The sequence below is a fragment of the Protopterus annectens genome, chromosome 2.part1 (genome assembly GCF_019279795.1).
Source record: "Protopterus annectens isolate FY-2018-M chromosome 2.part1, PAN1.0, whole genome shotgun sequence".
NCBI lineage: Eukaryota > Metazoa > Chordata > Ceratodontiformes > Protopteridae > Protopterus > Protopterus annectens.
Window position 1 is genome coordinate 701261587 of NC_056729.1, and position 17984 is coordinate 701279570.

The following is a 17984-nucleotide window of genomic DNA, read 5'->3' on the forward strand; positions in this document are numbered from 1 at the left end:
AGACATAAATATTTTATAATCATTATTGAGTAATGAGATTGGTCTGTATGAACTGCATTGAGTAGGTCCTTTATTTTCCTTTTTTTATGGGTATGATTAGTGAAAGGCTCCATGAGGGTGGAATTATGTTTTCTGTTTGTATTTCATTTAGTGTTTTATGAAACATTGAAATTGCTGAGTTTGGAAATATTTTATATAATTCAATTATGATTCCATCAATACCCGGAGCTTTATTGTTTTTACTTTCCTTAATTCTTTCAGTTATTTCTTTGAGGGATATGTGTTTTTGAATTTCTGTTTTTAATTTTTCCGGTATTTTTTTTTTTTATTATTTTAGAAAGATTTATATCCATGTCTAAGAAGTTGAATTGGATGTTATTATTCCTATAATGTTCAGTGTAATGAAATTTAAAAGCTTCAAGAATGTCATTTATATGTTAATTTTTTGTTATTTTTTCCTTCATGGATAATATTTGTGATATTATTTTCGATTGTTTGTCTTTTTATTCTCATTACTAGATTGTGCATGTGTTTTGGTGATGTGGAATATGAACTGAGTTTTAATTTTTCTAATGCCAAGTTAGTTTTGTGAGTTAAAATTTCATTGTATTTTTGTTTAATTCCTCAATTTCTTTTTATTTTGGTGTTGGAATCTCTTGGATCATTGATATTAATTTCTATTATTTGTATTTGAATATTATGTAATTCCAATTCCCATTCTTTTGTTTTATTTTTGAACCAAGTAAGAATTCTGCCTTATAAGAATGCCTTCAGGGTATCCCGTAAGAGTACCATGTTTTTATTTTCAGAATAGTTGGTATCTAAGAAATATTGGACTTCTGAGTCTAACCATGGCTTGAATTGTTTTATTTTAGTGATATAAGCTGGAATTTTTGTTGCATAAGTTAATCTCTTAAAGTCAATTTGAAATCTGAGTGTAAGTGAATTATGGTCTGAAAAAGGACATGGGGTTATGGAAAAATTGACTATTTTTGTATTTAAATCTTGGGGTATATAGATTTTATGTATTCTTGTTTGGGTATTAAATCTGTGATCTCGGTGAGAGAACAGTAAAGAGTTAGTTTCTTTGTACCTATAAGTATCAATTATATTTAAATTTTCACTCCATTTCTTAAGGGCTTTCCCTATGGGGGTAAGATGAAGGTTTCTTTTGTTAGTGGTCTCTGAATTATCTAGGATGCAATTAAAATCTCCTCCTATAATCACGTGGCCCTTATATACTTTGTTAATAAGGTCTATATGTTTTTTGACTGTGCTTAACCCTATAACAGAGAACCAGTATATATTTACCAGTGTCCAGATTATGTTATTAACTCTTATTGTTACAATTGATAATAGACCTTCTTTATCTTCATAATTATAAATAATCTGAGGATTAGTTAAATTTTTTTCTCCAAAGTATTAAAACTACTCTAGTTTTTCTATATGAAACATGAGATAGTTTTAAATATTCATTTGGCTTCCAAATGTATTTATCATTAGTTTTAAAATGGGATTCTTGTAGAAATATAATTTGCGCTTTATGTAATTTTAGGTATTTTAGTAAACTTTATCTTTTCTTTGGATTATTTAATCCATTAATATTTAGAGAAAGTAAGGTTAAATCCATCATTTTTATATATGTTCATGTAGCAATTATAATTAGAGACATATTCAGAATTCTTTCATTACTTAGAGACTGTGTAACTAAATTATTGACGTTATTCAATATATTCAGACTGGGTTTTCCTATTAGATAATATAAAATAGGTTTCAGTATAGACCAATAAATAAAAGAGAAAATAAAAAAATATATCGTTAAACATATTTAACCAAGTAAATAGTAAGTTTGACAATCCCTTTAACAAACATGGAGTGAAACACACTCCTAATCTGATAGAACAGAAATATTCAATCAGATTATCCCTCAGGTCTAACAGAAAGATTGAAGAAATACAAGTGTCTCCAAGCTCCAATTTGGAGTTCCTGAAGATATGATGTTTATAAATGAGAAGTGATGTTAATAATGTTAATTATTAATAAAAATGTTGTTAGAATAAAGTTAGTATGGGGATTTAATTGCATATTATTAAGTTAATTTTAAATTTTAATAAGTGACGAATTCTTGTAGATTACTTTCATCATAAAAATTACAGATTACATTCATATATGTTCCCTCTTGTAGGTATTTACTATTTTTAGAGCTTTAGAAACTTAATTACATAAATAAATAATGTATTATACATTAATGATAGCTCTAATTGAATGTTTGTTAATTCATTTCCAAGTTGACATTTCTTTATGCATTAATAGAGTTTCTTTTAATTAGGAGTATTAATATTTTCTTTGCAAGAAGGGAACTTTGAGTAATTGTATATTAGTTATTAATGTTCACATTCTATAATGCAATGGATCTTGTGTGAATATAGCAAATTTAGATTAACAAAAGAGATTATTCAAGTTATATGCAAATGTAATAAGACAAAAATAAAAATAAATAAATAATTTTTTATGCATATAATATCTGTGGTTTGGAAATCAACTCAAAGTATAAAAATGTTTTTGTACTATTAACATAGCATTCAAGTGATTATATACATTTTTGTAAGGTAAATTTTCATATAGAATATTGACATATATTTTTATGTTGCTATTATTGATTTTGCTGAGTTTATATTCAAGAGTTAAACAAACTAAGAATAAACTATTGTCATGGACTATTACTTTGGACAGTAAAAAAGACAACTCAATAACATATTAGTGTTGCGATATTTGTACAAGCTATATGTTGCTAACAATGCTACCTTATTTTTATATACTAGCTATATTTCTAACTAGAAATAACATCTTGAATATAGTAATACTACAGTAATTAATTAAGTAATATGCAGCAAAAGATTTGTTCTTTATGATTCTGAAAAAAAGGAGTGCAATGTATTCCTACTTCAAACAAAAGAAAATATTACTCTATTGAATACAGCCATTAAACACTGACATTATATTTTAAATTAAATTAAGAACTGTTTACAGAGCTCTAATATTTTCCATTCTATGTAAATATATACAGTTGGTTGCAGTGCAACATCATAAATAACAATTTAAGCTATTGAATAGTTGCATCCTTTTACTATATTCATAAAATGAAATTTGTTTATTCATATAAAAATCTATTTAAATTGTATCAAACAAATGGATATGAGGAAGTTAATTTGTATGGAGGACTGTCACCTCTCAGTTAATAGGAGTAATTAGTTAGGAAATACATGAGAGCGTGCATGCCTATTCCCAGAGATTGTGTACATTTCTCAAATATTTCTTTTCAAGGAACCACCTCATCTGTTAGTTCTCTAACATGTCTATTTTATAGAAATGCTCTGTCTTTAAATAAAATGGACATAGAAAGCTTAAAATGATTCATGATAGCTGACTATAGTAAAGATAGTGTGAGACATTTTGATAATGTTCTCACTAACATTAAGCTAGATTATTCTGCGTTTATATGTCTGTGAAAAGTAATTAGCCCAATTATTGTTTAAAATGAGAAATGTCAGTTTAATTTTTCCTTTTTCTTCTCTTTTTTCTTTTCTTTATCTCCCTCTCTCTTCCAATTTCCTCCCTTTTCTTTTATTTAGAGAGAGGCAAGAAGAGGGAATATATTAAAAAAAAACTATATTCCCTAGGATTCATGAAGGCTGAATTTCAATGCAGGACCAGTGTAGGAGCTCCTGCACAGAAAATGTCCACTGAGCAATCCAGGAAAGTGCTGTTTTCATGTGCATGAGTGGCCCTACACTGTTCTAGCATGGAAAACTGGAAAATATGCAAATCATCTCATTTGCTGGTGAAAAACATGCAAATGAAGTGATTTTGCGATCCACCAAGCTGCCAGATCTCCATGCTAGAACAATATCAGTGCAGAAATGTATTCAGCTAGTAACTGAATACATTTCTGCATCTGACAAAACAGAGGCATGACAGCTCATGTAAAAGTATATATTATGTTTAATACACACGCCAATGGCCAAATATAAGGCCAGTGGCATTAAAAACAGTTTTTTTTTTTTTTTAAATGAAACTTTTTTATTTGGCCGATTTTGACCATTTAGGCTTAGGGTAACAACATGCAAATGGAATTGTGCCCAAAATAAAAAAAAAATTACATTAATTCTGCATTTTGCCATTATAGTCAATGGCATGCAAAATGTAAACAATAGTAGGGAGCACTAGTTGTCAAGGGGAAAGGGTCCATTTAAGTGCAGTAACTAATGACCTACACACTGGGGTATGCAAATGTGGGGAGTTATACTGAAACACAGAATTCTTCAAAGTGTCAGCTTGTACCTAACCATGTAGATGCAGCAATACAACAGTTCAAGTGTAATACCTGAATGACTTCATAAGGGTGTGTGTCATGCTTGCTGTAAGCCATTGGAGCTCTCTGGCCCATGTTTGCCCTTAGCTAAGCACAGCTAAGGAAGGGGGTGTGTCAGATGTGCCTGAGCAGTGTGTATATAGCCTGAATGGGTGTGTGTGCCATGCACTGAGATTTAAATTAAAAAAAAGAGGAAATGTCAGCACTGCTTACATTTGAGTAGTGGGTATATGCGGCGTGTCTCGAGGCTTAAATAGGGAGGAAATTGGAAGGGGAAACAGCATTAGGAAGGCAATGAAGGAGAACTAGCATAACTGGCAGGTAGAATGTATCAGAATCAGCCAATTAGGGGGCGGAGCCTAGATGGCCAACTGAGAGCAGTTAATTTTGGGAGCTCTATAAACTAGTATAATAATATAGGAAAATGTTCTTATTTTCAAGTTTAAAACATCAGAAATCTATAAATAAACTACTAAACTACATAAATATCAATGTTGGTGGTGATATACAAAATGTTCTTGTCAAGTAACTTGGAAATATATTGAGTCACTGAATATGAACAAGACAAGGAATTCTCATCCAGATACTGGTTTGAAAAAAGAATTGCAATTGATGACATCTACCTTACAGGCACTATCTTTGAAGATGGATGGCTTTAAAAATTACTTAGAAAACCTCAAATTAAATTCTCAAAAATAGACTGATACTCTTAAGGAACCATTACAGTAACACCATACAAAAATAACAAATATAGAGACTTCTTTAAATGACATTAAAGGGAGACTCAAAGAAGAAGAATTCCAAAAAAAATTCTGCTTAAACAGAATACATGGCTGCTTAACAAAATAGATGACTTAGAAAACAGGGAAAGGAGAAACAACATAAGGATCTTTGGTCTGCCTGAAAACACTGAAGGAGAAGACATTTTTTTCATTCTTAACCTGGATTCCTGAATTTTTAGACTTGAAAGAGGGACTTTCATTTGGAATTGAAAGGGTGCTTAGAGCACTGAAGAAACTTTCTTCTAACTCAACAAATACTCCACCTAGATCCATAGTTATAAAATTTCTTTCATTTCTGGACAAGGAACTAATATTAAAATCTGCTTGGAGAAAATCATCCTTAAAATACAATCAAAGCCTGATAAGGTATGACAATGAGAATACTAGAACAAAGGAACAAGTCTGGCCAATAAAAAACTGTTGAAACAAAACAACATTAAAGCACAGCTGGCCTTTCCAGACAAAATAAAAATACTTTTTGCCAATGAGATGAGAACTTTTAATGACTTAGAAGAAGCTACTATATTCTTCAAAAACAACAACATAGTGTATATCCCAGAAGAAATGGAATGGATAGCCCCATACTCTTAAAAGAATAAAAGAAACAAATCATTGGACTGACGCTAGAAAGAAGAAACAACAAACTGATTCCAAGATAGCTGTCCCAAAAATAACTCTTACAACTACATCTCTCAAAGTATCAACTGATATGGTGCATCACTTGTCATCTGTTCTTATTTGAAAACAAAAAGGAGGGTTTCTTAAACAACTGAGAAACAGTAATGATTTATTTAGAATTTTCAAAGAGTCCAATAATTCTTCACAAACAAAGGTAAGTCAAGATGGGTTATTATTTACATTATATATAAGCCAAACAAAACAACATATAATACAAACATAGAAGTTTCTATTCCCCTACTTGAACTCAATGAATACTTATCTTGTTCATTTTTCACTGATTTTACTTATAATAATTTAAGTAATTAATTACCTAATTCAACAAGGTACCATTCATCAGTTCAGACTCAAATGTAACAAACTAACATCATATATAATAGCAGTAACAACAGAGTGTTTTGAAAAAAAAATGCTGTCATAGAGACTAATGCCTACTTCAGCTAAAGTATAATTTAGAAATGTCATGTATATCTTGGTAAATAATAGTAGCAAGATCTTAGTATAAATGTCATAATTATTCTGTCTAAATATAGTTAATATCAATTATGGCAGGTATGACAGCTAATAGTGCTGTTTGAGCAATCCTGATATGGTGTGGGTGGAAGCAGCTGTGTCTGGCAGCTAGTACAAATGTCATTATTATTCTGTCTAAATATAGTTAATATCAGTTATAGCAGTTATAGCTTCAAGTGCTGTTTGATCAATCCTGATAGGGTGTGCTTGGATGCAGCTGTGTCTGGCAGCTAGTACAAATGTTATTATTCTGTCTAAACATAGTTAATATCCATTATGGCAGGTATCATAGCTTTGAGTGCTGTTTGATTAAGCCTGACATGCTGTGTGTGGATGCAGTTGTGTCCTACAGCTGTTGTATGTTGCCATTTTTATCTCCGGGAAGCTGTGGGTTATGGCTTGTGATCGAGGTTTACTGATGCTTGTGTATTAGGAAGAGACATTTGGTGTTTTAGCCTGGATCCAAGGGAAGGGGGTGGACAAAACTGTGATTTGTGATATTTTGGCAGAGAATAGTTTGTTTGTACATCTGCTGAGTGAGAGGTGGCAGGACTGGAAACATGTGTTATCTCTTGTTGTGGCAGCCTGTTGGGAGTTTTTTTTTTTTTGATCTGTTTGTTCTCTGTTCTTTTCCTGGCTACTGCCTCACTGAAAGGGAGGGAATTTAGGCTTGAAGTTGCAGTGAATTGAAGCTTCAGGTGCATCGCGAACCACTGGTATGCAGTACAAAGACACACTAACAGAAACAGGTGCTCCCAGGTTGCTATGGTAATGGAGGCAGAGTGACGATAATGCTTAACAACTCTGAGGAGCCTCCGAGATGATTCTCGGCAATGAAGTTTTTGGTTTAAAAAAAAAAAGAAAAATATAATACAAGGGCTGTTTTAAACCGCATGTACACATATCGATGGTCTCCCAACACTTCATTTAGCTCATTAAGTTGATTCTTGATAAAAATAAATAAATAAATAATAAGAGTAATTTTATATTTAAAATGTATTATGGTCCAAACACATTAAGGACTTACATAAGAGTGGAAGTCTGAGTTATTGTGAAAGATTAAGAGCACTTGGCCATGTGTAGTACCCTTTGCAGTGGTCTGGAAGGTGAGTTTGCTCAGACGTGTTGGGCATATGGGGATAGCTGATTCTAGGGGTGTTTGGGGTTGCTGGAAAGTAATTGAGAGTCATCAGTTTTCCTTCATGGATATATCTGTGGGAATGAAAGGTGTGTTGAATGGTTCACTGGCAGAGTGGCCACTGCATGGAAGAGGCAGGTAAAATGGACCAGGACAAATATTGTTTTGGATAGTTTAAGAATAGCCTGGAAACATACCACATGAATTAGTGAATGGTATTCTGGCAAAACTGGATGGGCATTGTTGTTCGTGCTTGAAGTACTGATATGTGTGTCTGTAAGGATAGAAATATACTTAGAACAAATAAGGAACTAGAAAGGTCTCATAATTTAAAGTCTATGGACTGTATAAACATGCTTGGAAGAAGCTAATAATAAGAGTAAGCATTACAGATTGTGGTCTCTCAAATAGCTAAGCAACAGCCAAAAAACAAACAAAAGAACTAAAAGTTTTAGATATGCAAATAATAAAAACAACATGCAAAATTCCACAACAAGACTGGTAACTTTACAGAATATTCTGTCATATCCACAAGACTTAAGTAGAATAATTAACAATTCTTCATTTAAAGAAATACCTAAATTTATGAAATACATATATAAAATCATAAATAATGACCTTGAACTGGGAAACAGTATTTCAAAATTTTGCAAAATATTGATAAACTATAAAACACCCAAAACCTCATATTGGAAATATAGAACAAAAGGACACTCAATACAGTTAACTGAAGATATTAAAACAAATATCTTATTATTGATAAAATATACATCCTTTACACAATACTGGAATGTTTTTAATTGGAAATGCTTGCACAGAGCATTCTTAACCCCAGACAGAATCAGTAAAATTAGTTCTTCCATAAAAGGAATATGTTGGAGATGTGAGCACGTACACAATGCAGACTGGAACCACATTTTCTTTGATTGTGTTAAAATTAAGCTATTTTGTACTGGTATTAATAACTTTCTACAAGCTTTATTTAATGAATCATTTTATTTAACTAAAGCTCTTGTATTATTAAACTTGAATGAAGGTCCATATTTGAATAGGTCAAACATGTATCTAGTATGGGCTATACTTGCAATTTCAAGGAGGTGTATAACAAGAAGATGGAATACAAACACAATACCAACTTTGGAAGACTTCTACAGCCTAAAACCCTTGGGGAAAAGTCTTATCGTTGATTGACACTGTACAATAATTGATCAGACACTCTGATAATGTATTGGACATACTTATAAAGTAACTGTATACATTAAGATCTGTTATAGTGTCAGGCTAATGTAATTAGTGTACATAGTTATTTAAGATGTTATGTATAAACACTATGGAATTCATTCAAATGTATTTGAAAAATAAAAAAAAAAATTGAGAAAAAAAAAAGAATCAGCCACTTACACATGCAACAGCCCAGCACACTAATATACCCTATAGCACTCTATACTAATATAAACTATGCAAACACCCTACAGACTAGTTTTCCCTACAAACTCTACACCACCGGTGTACACAGATGAGGGATTTTTAACTTGCAAAACTAACTAAAAATGTTAGAGGTGGCTGCTGCTTTACTCCATCAATATGTGCTAAAGACTGAGGGTGGTGAGGGGGAGAATGCTGACAAGTGACCAACAGTGAGGAGGAGGAGAAGATTGTAAAGACCCAGGGCAACCTACCAGGGCCTACATGAGCTGGAGATAGTAGAGTGCTATAGGGTAGACAGGGACATTCTACAGCAAATCGTTGAGCTGTGCCAGCCACTCCTCACACACTGAAGTAATAGAGGGAAACCCATCCCAGTGGATACCACGATATGTCTAGGCTTAAGAATACTAGTCACAGGTACCTTCCAAAGACCAAAACTGGGGATATCATGGGGGTCTCACAGGCATCAACATCCAGGGTACTTCACCAGTTCCTGGATGCCATGACACAACATGCCAATGAGCGCATATATTTCCCTACCGTCCATGAGGCACTGACTAGACATATGCATCTCTTCCACCATATAGCAGAATACCCTGAGGTAGTTGGTGCTATAAACTGCACGCGTATACACATGAAAGCACCACCTGGTGAGTGGGGCAGGGTCTACATAAAGCACAATGGCTTCCCCTCCATCAACTGTCAGTTTATGTGTGATTATCATGAATGTGTGTGCTGGCAGTCCTGGAAACTATCACGACTCCAACATCTGGCATTGCTCACAGCTGTATCAGGCGTTTGCCAGGAGGGACATCCCATATGGCCATCTAGTGGGGGATGCTGGCTATGCACTGAAGCTGTGGCTGATGACACATGCACAAACCAGGATAATTGTAGAGCATGTGCTTGGGATGCTCACGTCATGGTTCTGCTGCCTTGACATATACGATGGAGCCTTGTAGTACTCTCCAGCTACATGTACACAAATGTTCATAGTATGTGCCATGCTACACAATATGATCCTGCAGAAACAGCTGCAGCAGGAACAGCACTGGGCAGGGCCACACAGCCCCCCACTATTGCCAAGACCAGCACATGCACAGAGGGACTTGGAGGAGGAACAAACTGAGCCTGCGCCTGTAGGCAGAAGGAGAAGTGCGCAGTATGCCCGTGTCTTGGCAAAGAGGCAATGCATAGAACACATACTGAGACTGTAGGGACCCTGGGACTGATACCTCTCTCTGACTCACACATACAGTAAAAGAGATGCCAAACATTACACTACCTGAACTTTAGTATGTATAGGGAGTGTACTATGTGCATCCAACATAGTCAGCCCTCCAGCACCGTCCTTAATACTGGCCCAGCAACAAGGTAAGTCACTCTTCCTATCAGTTACTGAATGGAAATGTATGTTCTCATACATCTGTGTATATTATGGATGCAAGCATGCCAGGGAATTGGGTAGCTGAATGGGATAGCAGCAGACAGCAAGATGGGACAGCATGAAATTCATAACAAATGCTGGTGTCAACATACTAGACAGCACTACACAAGGTGACAACCCCCATTGCAGTACACGTGATGGCCCAAAGAACTGTGGATGTCAATAGATCAAACACATGGATGTCAATGAGGGTCACATACCCACCACTAGCCACACCCAGCAGGACAGGTGTAGATGACCATGAAGAAATGGTTAATAGCCCCCCCACCAGACCTACACAGACATACTACAACAGGTCTGGCAGTTGCATTGTAGTTCTGAAGGGTAAGAAGTCTGAAACTGAAATATATGCCATAAAATCTGACATGTGTACTCTACTTATATGCCTCCTGTCTGCATGATAGGTCACAATTCAATATGAAATGGAAGCCAACAGAGTAACTGAAATACCAGTACAGTCATTTCAAATGTTAAAGTCTGCAGGTGTGCACCCCCCAATCCCATGTAGAAATTCAGTAACAGATGGCCTGTAGCACTCTCAAATGGCCTACAGTCTTCTGGCAAAGGCCCATGCCTCACCCATAGCGCTAACGTATGGAATGTCAGGCGGTCCCAACTAACAACCTTACACAGTAAACAGAAAACAAATGCCAGCAGCATGCCTCCCCATGTCCTACTGTGGATCAGTCCATGAATACTACTGGGATAAAGGCCCAACTACAGGGTTACCTCTGAGATATTGCTTACATAATGTTAGGTGGAGGAGAGAATAACAGGGGGGTGTAGATGCATGCATGTCATGGAGTGTGTGAAGTCTGAAACTCTAATGTCCACCCATACTACTCCTGACTGCAAACCCATGGATGAATAGTCATAAAACCACTTGTAAACCACAATGTGAAGGTAAACGGACCAGATATATGAGCCCTGCCTCTGGATAACCTGGGTGTATCTGTACAGCTGAGAGGTATGGCACTAGCAGGATATGGCCATTCTGTTAAGTTGAGAAAAGCACAAGGAGGGGATCCCCAGCCAGCATACTAACAAGGTGCTGGACCATTTACACAGAACCAGCAGTCTATTGTCTGTAGCTACTTTTCCACAATGGCAGGTGTGTGCCAGAATGTTGAGTCTATGTGCCTCAGAATATTGGTCTCAGCTTCATTCATCTTGTATTTCCCGGTAAATAACTGTGAGCAAAGAATGATAACTGTCAGTAGTTGATGACATGACACATCACAGTGTAAAACAGTACATATGTCAGAAAATCTATGCTACAACCAAACATGTCACACAAGCAGCACAGACAGCAGTAGTTGCAGTATCCCCCATACGTTAAGCCCATTGTGTCTCCATATTGGCAACCTGTCTACAGATATCCTGTAGAAACAGTTTGCTAGGTGTAGCTGTAGCACACAAAACCCTGAACTGGAGTCCAACCCTCCCTGGAATGGATGCACACACTCAGTATAGAAGGTCATACTGGGCATGCTCCTATACCACGTCTCACAACACAGTGGACTCCAGATATTGGTTATTCGCAGCTGTCTGTGCACACAAACCAAGTTGTACACCATCGATACTTCACACACACACATTGGATAGGAATACTCACACATATCTAAGGCCAACATAATATAATATGTCAAACATACACACAAATGCACACACACATGCACACATGCACACACGCACACACACACACACACACACACACACACACACACACACACACACACACAGTCGTGGGGAAGAGAAAGGCAGACAGCGACAGAGAGAAGCCCATTATGAGGCCTCTCCCACCAACTACACATCCCATTTGGTCTAAATCACATGATGTGCTAATGTCATGCACTGTAGAAATACCTTTGGTTAGCCCTCAGCCCTATAGTCTCAGTGGTGTTTGTGATAACTGTGTAGCACTACAGTACAAATAGGTGTCCATGTAGCAGTTGTAATCTCAGTACTGTCAAATGTAAAGTTGCGTGTGAGTGTGTGTGTGTGTGTGTGTGTGTGTGTGTGTGTGTGTGTGTGTGTGTGTGTGTGTGTGTGTGTGCATGTGTGTGTGTGTGTGTGTGTGTGTGTGTGTGTGTGTGTGTGTGTGTGTGTGTGTGTGTGTGTGTGTGTGTTTCTAGATAAATGTGGTTGAGGGCATTTTATACTCACTAAACTTCCCTTACTGTCCTTCAGCACTGCTGTTGATGTCACTCACCTTCAAAGATACCTTTGAATAGCTTTCCAATATATAAGCTCTGTGGCACTTGCGATAACTGCGTAATGCTTTGGTGTAGCAAACTAGTTAGGTAGGAGTTCCAACCCTGATCCTGGCAACTGTGTAAATGTGAGTGTTTGTGTGAAAGTGTATGTGTATCCTTGTAGAGACCTGATGTTGTAGTCATTCACACTTACAATACTTCCCTTACCCCTCCTTTAGCACTGCTGCTGATGCCACTCACCTTCAAAGATACCTTTGGACAACTCTCCAACATATAAACTCCATGGCACTTGTGATAGCAGTGTAATACGGTAGTGTAGCAAACTAGTTAGGTAGGAGTTCCAATCCTGATCTTGGTAACTGTGTAAATGTGAAAGAGTGTGTGTATCCTTGTAGAGACCTGATTTTGTGGTCATTCACATCTACAACACTTCCCTTACCCCTCCTTTAACACTGCTGCTGATGTCACTTACCTTCAAAGATACATTTGGACAGCTCTCCAACATATAAGCTCCATGGCACTTGCAATAACTATATAGTACTATAGTGTAGCAAACTAGATAGGTAGGAGTTCCAATCCTGGCAACTGTGTAAACGTGAGTGTTTATGTGAGAGTGTGTGTATCCTTGTAGAGACCTGATTTTGTGGTAAAGCACACTTACAACACTTCCCTTACCCTTCCTTTAGCACTGCTGCTGATGTCATTCGCCTTCAAAGGTACCATTGGACAGTGCTCCAACATGCAAGCTCTGTGGTGCATGAGATAAATGTGAAACAATGTAGTAGCAATAATTACATAGGTAGGGGTTTGAATGTCATTCTTGGGAATTGTTTGTGTGTGTGTACATATGTCTATATATATATATATATATATATATATATATATATATATATATATATATGTACCTCAAAGATTTTGGCCCCATTTACGCCCAGTACACATCTCAGTGCCTGCTGTAGCAGTCCTGCAGATATCATTCACCTTAAAAGTACCTGTTGGCAACCCTAAAACATGTAAGGTCATTGATGCATGTGGTAAATGCATAACATAATGGTCCAAACAGATAGCTCAATAGAGGTTTGAACCTCACTCCTGGTGAATGTGTGTGTAGGGTAACATATTTTGTGGAATCTCTCACCCACTGCATCATCCAATGCCAGTATTTACAAGGGCTGGTGATGTTCCTCACCTTAGAAGTACCTTGGGACAACATCCATCCTATAAGCTCCTTGGTGCATGTGATAAATGTGTAACACTGTAGTAGCAATACATAGCTAGGTAGGGGTTTGAAACACAGTACTGGAAAGTGTTTGTGTGTGTCATCAGTATCCTGTGTGGGGCCGGGTGTGACTGTGTAATAACAGGATCCATTGGGGACCGGGTTTTACTAAATTATTATGTTGAGGACCTAGTATATGTCAAAATGTCCACATTACAAGGCCAACAGTTGTCAAACACCCTGGAGGTTGGTGTAGACAATCCACAGCCCTAAATGTCTAGTGCCATGTGCAATGACTATATGACAGTATGGATTAGTGGACAATATAGACAACCCTTCTAATACTCAGAGACCACTCTCCACCCATGAATCGTACACAAACACACTTGGCTAGGCAACAACCACCATATCCGTAGTTCCCCTACATATTGCCTCACAGATAGTACCCATGGTGTGATTGCAGTGGACTACATGCCTGTTGACCACAACAGTGCCACTGACATCAGAAAGTACTTTGATGTGTTACATCTCCTGACAGAGTGTGTGTTATCCAGCAAGTGAAAAGACATGACACCTTGTTCTATCCCCTCAGTAGCCCAATCAATGTGTACAGTGGCCTTTTTGCCATGTCCCCATTGGACGCCTGCAACAACTCTAAGGTCTGCAAACGTCCCGCACAAAGGGAATACCAAGCCTTATACACATGCCCTGTATGGACAGATGCCAATATCTCCAATGAATATCTGTATCATGCTGTCAGTGTAGGTGTAATCATGATCTCAGTTACACAGCCAGGTCTCACCAAATGAGGTCAGGAATGGTACATCAGAGTATATCAATCTGTCCACACAACATGCCCCAGAGACCTCAAGCATGCTGCCACACTTAAAAAAACATGCATGTGGGACATGTGCACAACCCAGACACTGTCCATGTTATGGAAAATAAATCACATACATGAGAAGCAGTGCACATGACTGGCCACTCACAATAGAAATCTGGATGAGTGGATGGGGAATACAATACCTAGCCCTGGGGACCACTCCAGTGACTATACTCCTGAACCACACTGGGGACTATTTTCATATTCCCTTGGGATAGCCTTGTAGAGCCTTCAGGTCCAGTGACCTACTACACACTTATGAAGCAATGAACCTATGGATCTCAGTACTGGCAAATGTGTGTGTGTGTGTGTGTGTGTGTGTGTGTGTGTGTGTGTGTGTGTGTGTGTGTGTGTGTGTGTGTGTGTGTGTGTGTATTCTGTGGCTGTGGTTATTTGCAATCGGGGATGTGTCCAAACCAGAACATGTACCATTCTAGATTATACAACAGATGTTGTAGATGAACATATACCTATGTGCAACCCTCGGCCCTATAATCTGTGAGGCATATGCAATCACTGTGTTACAGACCTGGGATTACCATGCACATACTGTACCCTGCCTATGACATGGTTGATGTGTTACCACACTGCCATACCCTGTGGCCTTGCTTCAGGGTCACATCCTGGTGATGCACAGATGCCTAAAATAGAAATGGGATACAGCATGTGAGAGCACATTCACTCAGCACTTCACTAGTGGGGGAGAGAGGAGTAAAGCTGGCACTGAATGTGTTGCCAGGACTGTGGCCAATATATTTTGTCTCAGGATAGGTATTAGCATTGTGCAGTAACTTGCAGCACTTGTGTTTAATGCTGTGGAGGTTGTTGATGTAACTATCAAAGGCCATTGTGACAGTCGTCAATGTCTGGTGCATCTCTGCTGCCATAGATGCTTGTTGGGGATTCCATGAGGGATCCAATGTTGTGTTTGAGGCTAATAAGGGAGTTCAACAGTCATGGGACACCCCCTTTCCCTGCAACAGTGTCCTCCTTCTGATGTACACTTAAGTAATGGCAGGGGACCATCACATAGTCTCGCAGTGTTTGGATGACAGTGTCTGGGTTCTGTTGGCTCTAGTTAGTACCATGCATTCATGTGCCTGTTTGTACAGTGCCTATGTGTATGATTCCACAGTCATGCAACTATTTCCCATTGCCATGGGTGCAGTGAAGACATCCACCTCTGTTTTCATGGCTGCAAAGTCAGCTTTGGAGAGGTTTTGTCAGGTTATCTTTGTGGGGGGTGTGACTGACATGTTGAGTTCCATGTTGATTACAGCCTGTGTGAATTTCACCATGCAGGGATTGACATCTGTGGATGAGCAACAATCCCATATTTAAGTGGTCAACACAGATCAAGGTTGTTGCATCCTCTATTAGGGGTCAGTATGAGCTGGTCTAGGGCAATGGAAATGATGAAACCCAGAAGTGTTGGGCCACTGTACTGGCACTTGGCTACATTTCCCAGATGATGGAGGGGTTGTTGAAGACTCGTACTATGTCACTGTTGCATTTGACCATCATAGATGGCAGGGTATTGAGGAATGTGCATTGACACTCTAGGGAAATAGATGTGGACCCATAGCAGGCTATGGTCTGGATTGCACTATTACCCCAAGGCAGATGTATGGGAAGTATCTCCAATGCATTATGATGGGATACTAGTCTGGAGGTTTTCCTATCCATAATGAATATGGAGACAACACCACCTATGGAGGTGTGGTGGGGTCCATGTTTGGGGGCTAACAGCTGTGGAATGCATCATATCCTCATACTGCAGGTCTGCTATCTGCTGCTGTGAATCACCTATCCATTACAGCAGACATGTGTCCTCCACTCCAATGACTTCTATGAGTGATTGCATCCTGACAATTAGATGTCCACTGTTGAGCAGCATGACCCTCAGATTGCATACATGTGCAACTGTTATGGTGGTAATAACATTAGGAACACTGCCTAATAAGGCACAATAGGGGTGGCAAGACACTTAGCCAGTACCTGGCAACCCAGCAGTGACAGATGTAGGACATTCATGGGAAGTAACTGGGTTCTGTTAATCATGTCATCCCAGCCAGAGAGGTTCTGGATCCCTTGAGAATGACACATAACATGTAAGCCAATGTTGCAGTCAATCATCCGTTGATAGTACCGCAGCATCATTCTGGGTGACAGCAGTACACTGCCCAGGGCTACTGTCACACCTGCCTGGGCCACATAATCAGAGAGTTCAACCATGTCTCCTGTCATGTATTCTAGGGAGGTGTGTCCCAAGTCATTTACACTGACATGGATACGGAATGATACTCGTAGTTATTGTGGAGTGACATAACTGGCTGTGTCATGTGTTAGATACTGGCATGTCATAGATACTTGGCTGTTACCTGCTCTATATTCAACTTAGTGAGTGGGATGTGTGTGCCTCAGTACTGAGTTACTCATGATCACTGTATTGTGCAAGATGGTTAGCCTTAGGAACTTAGGTTGGGGGCATACTGTGTAGGTTAAATATGTGTCCCTTGGCATGTGCCATGTCACAGTGTCTCAGTGGGTATCTGCCTTGCTGTCTGTGCTGTTTGGGTAAATGTCCATTGAGTGCCTCTGGGAAGATGGGTGCGTGGCTTTTCACTGTATGTCATGGCTGTCAAAGTGGGCGTCATGGTGAACTACATGTTCCACATGGTGCGGTGCAGGTGCTGATCTTCTCCTCTTGACCTGTTAGTCCAATCTTTGTTGGAAAGTGCATATGTCCACATTAGGTGATACACGGGTAACCTCACAGGTCTGAGTGTTTGGAGTTTACAGGGGAGGGTTGTCTGTGTACATGAGGCATGTGCAACAGTGCCCCAGAATGGACAAGTACACCAGATTAATGGGTGAAAGCACAGATAACCACCACCTTCAAACATGCCAGGAGGGGTGGACATAACTAGTGAGTACTGGGGCTGCATTTGTGATGAACGAGTACTGCTGATGGCTCACATGTGTGTCACACTTCTTGATACAATAACCTGGTGAAGTGCCATGCCATAATGCTAGCTGAAGTGCAAGACACAATGAACTAGCATGATCTATTGGTGGAACAGAAGGCAGATTGTCTGCTACCTCTAATACTTTACCACAGCTGTGCAATTTTCAGCAGCTTTGGCCATGTGACAGTTCAGCAAGCTCTATAGCACATGCAGTAACTGCATAACACTATTGTAGACATACCTAGATAGGCAGGAGTTCTAATACCAATACTGGTAAGTGTGTATGTATGTGTGTGTGAATCATATACTGTCTGACTCATACTATTTTTGACCTGTGTA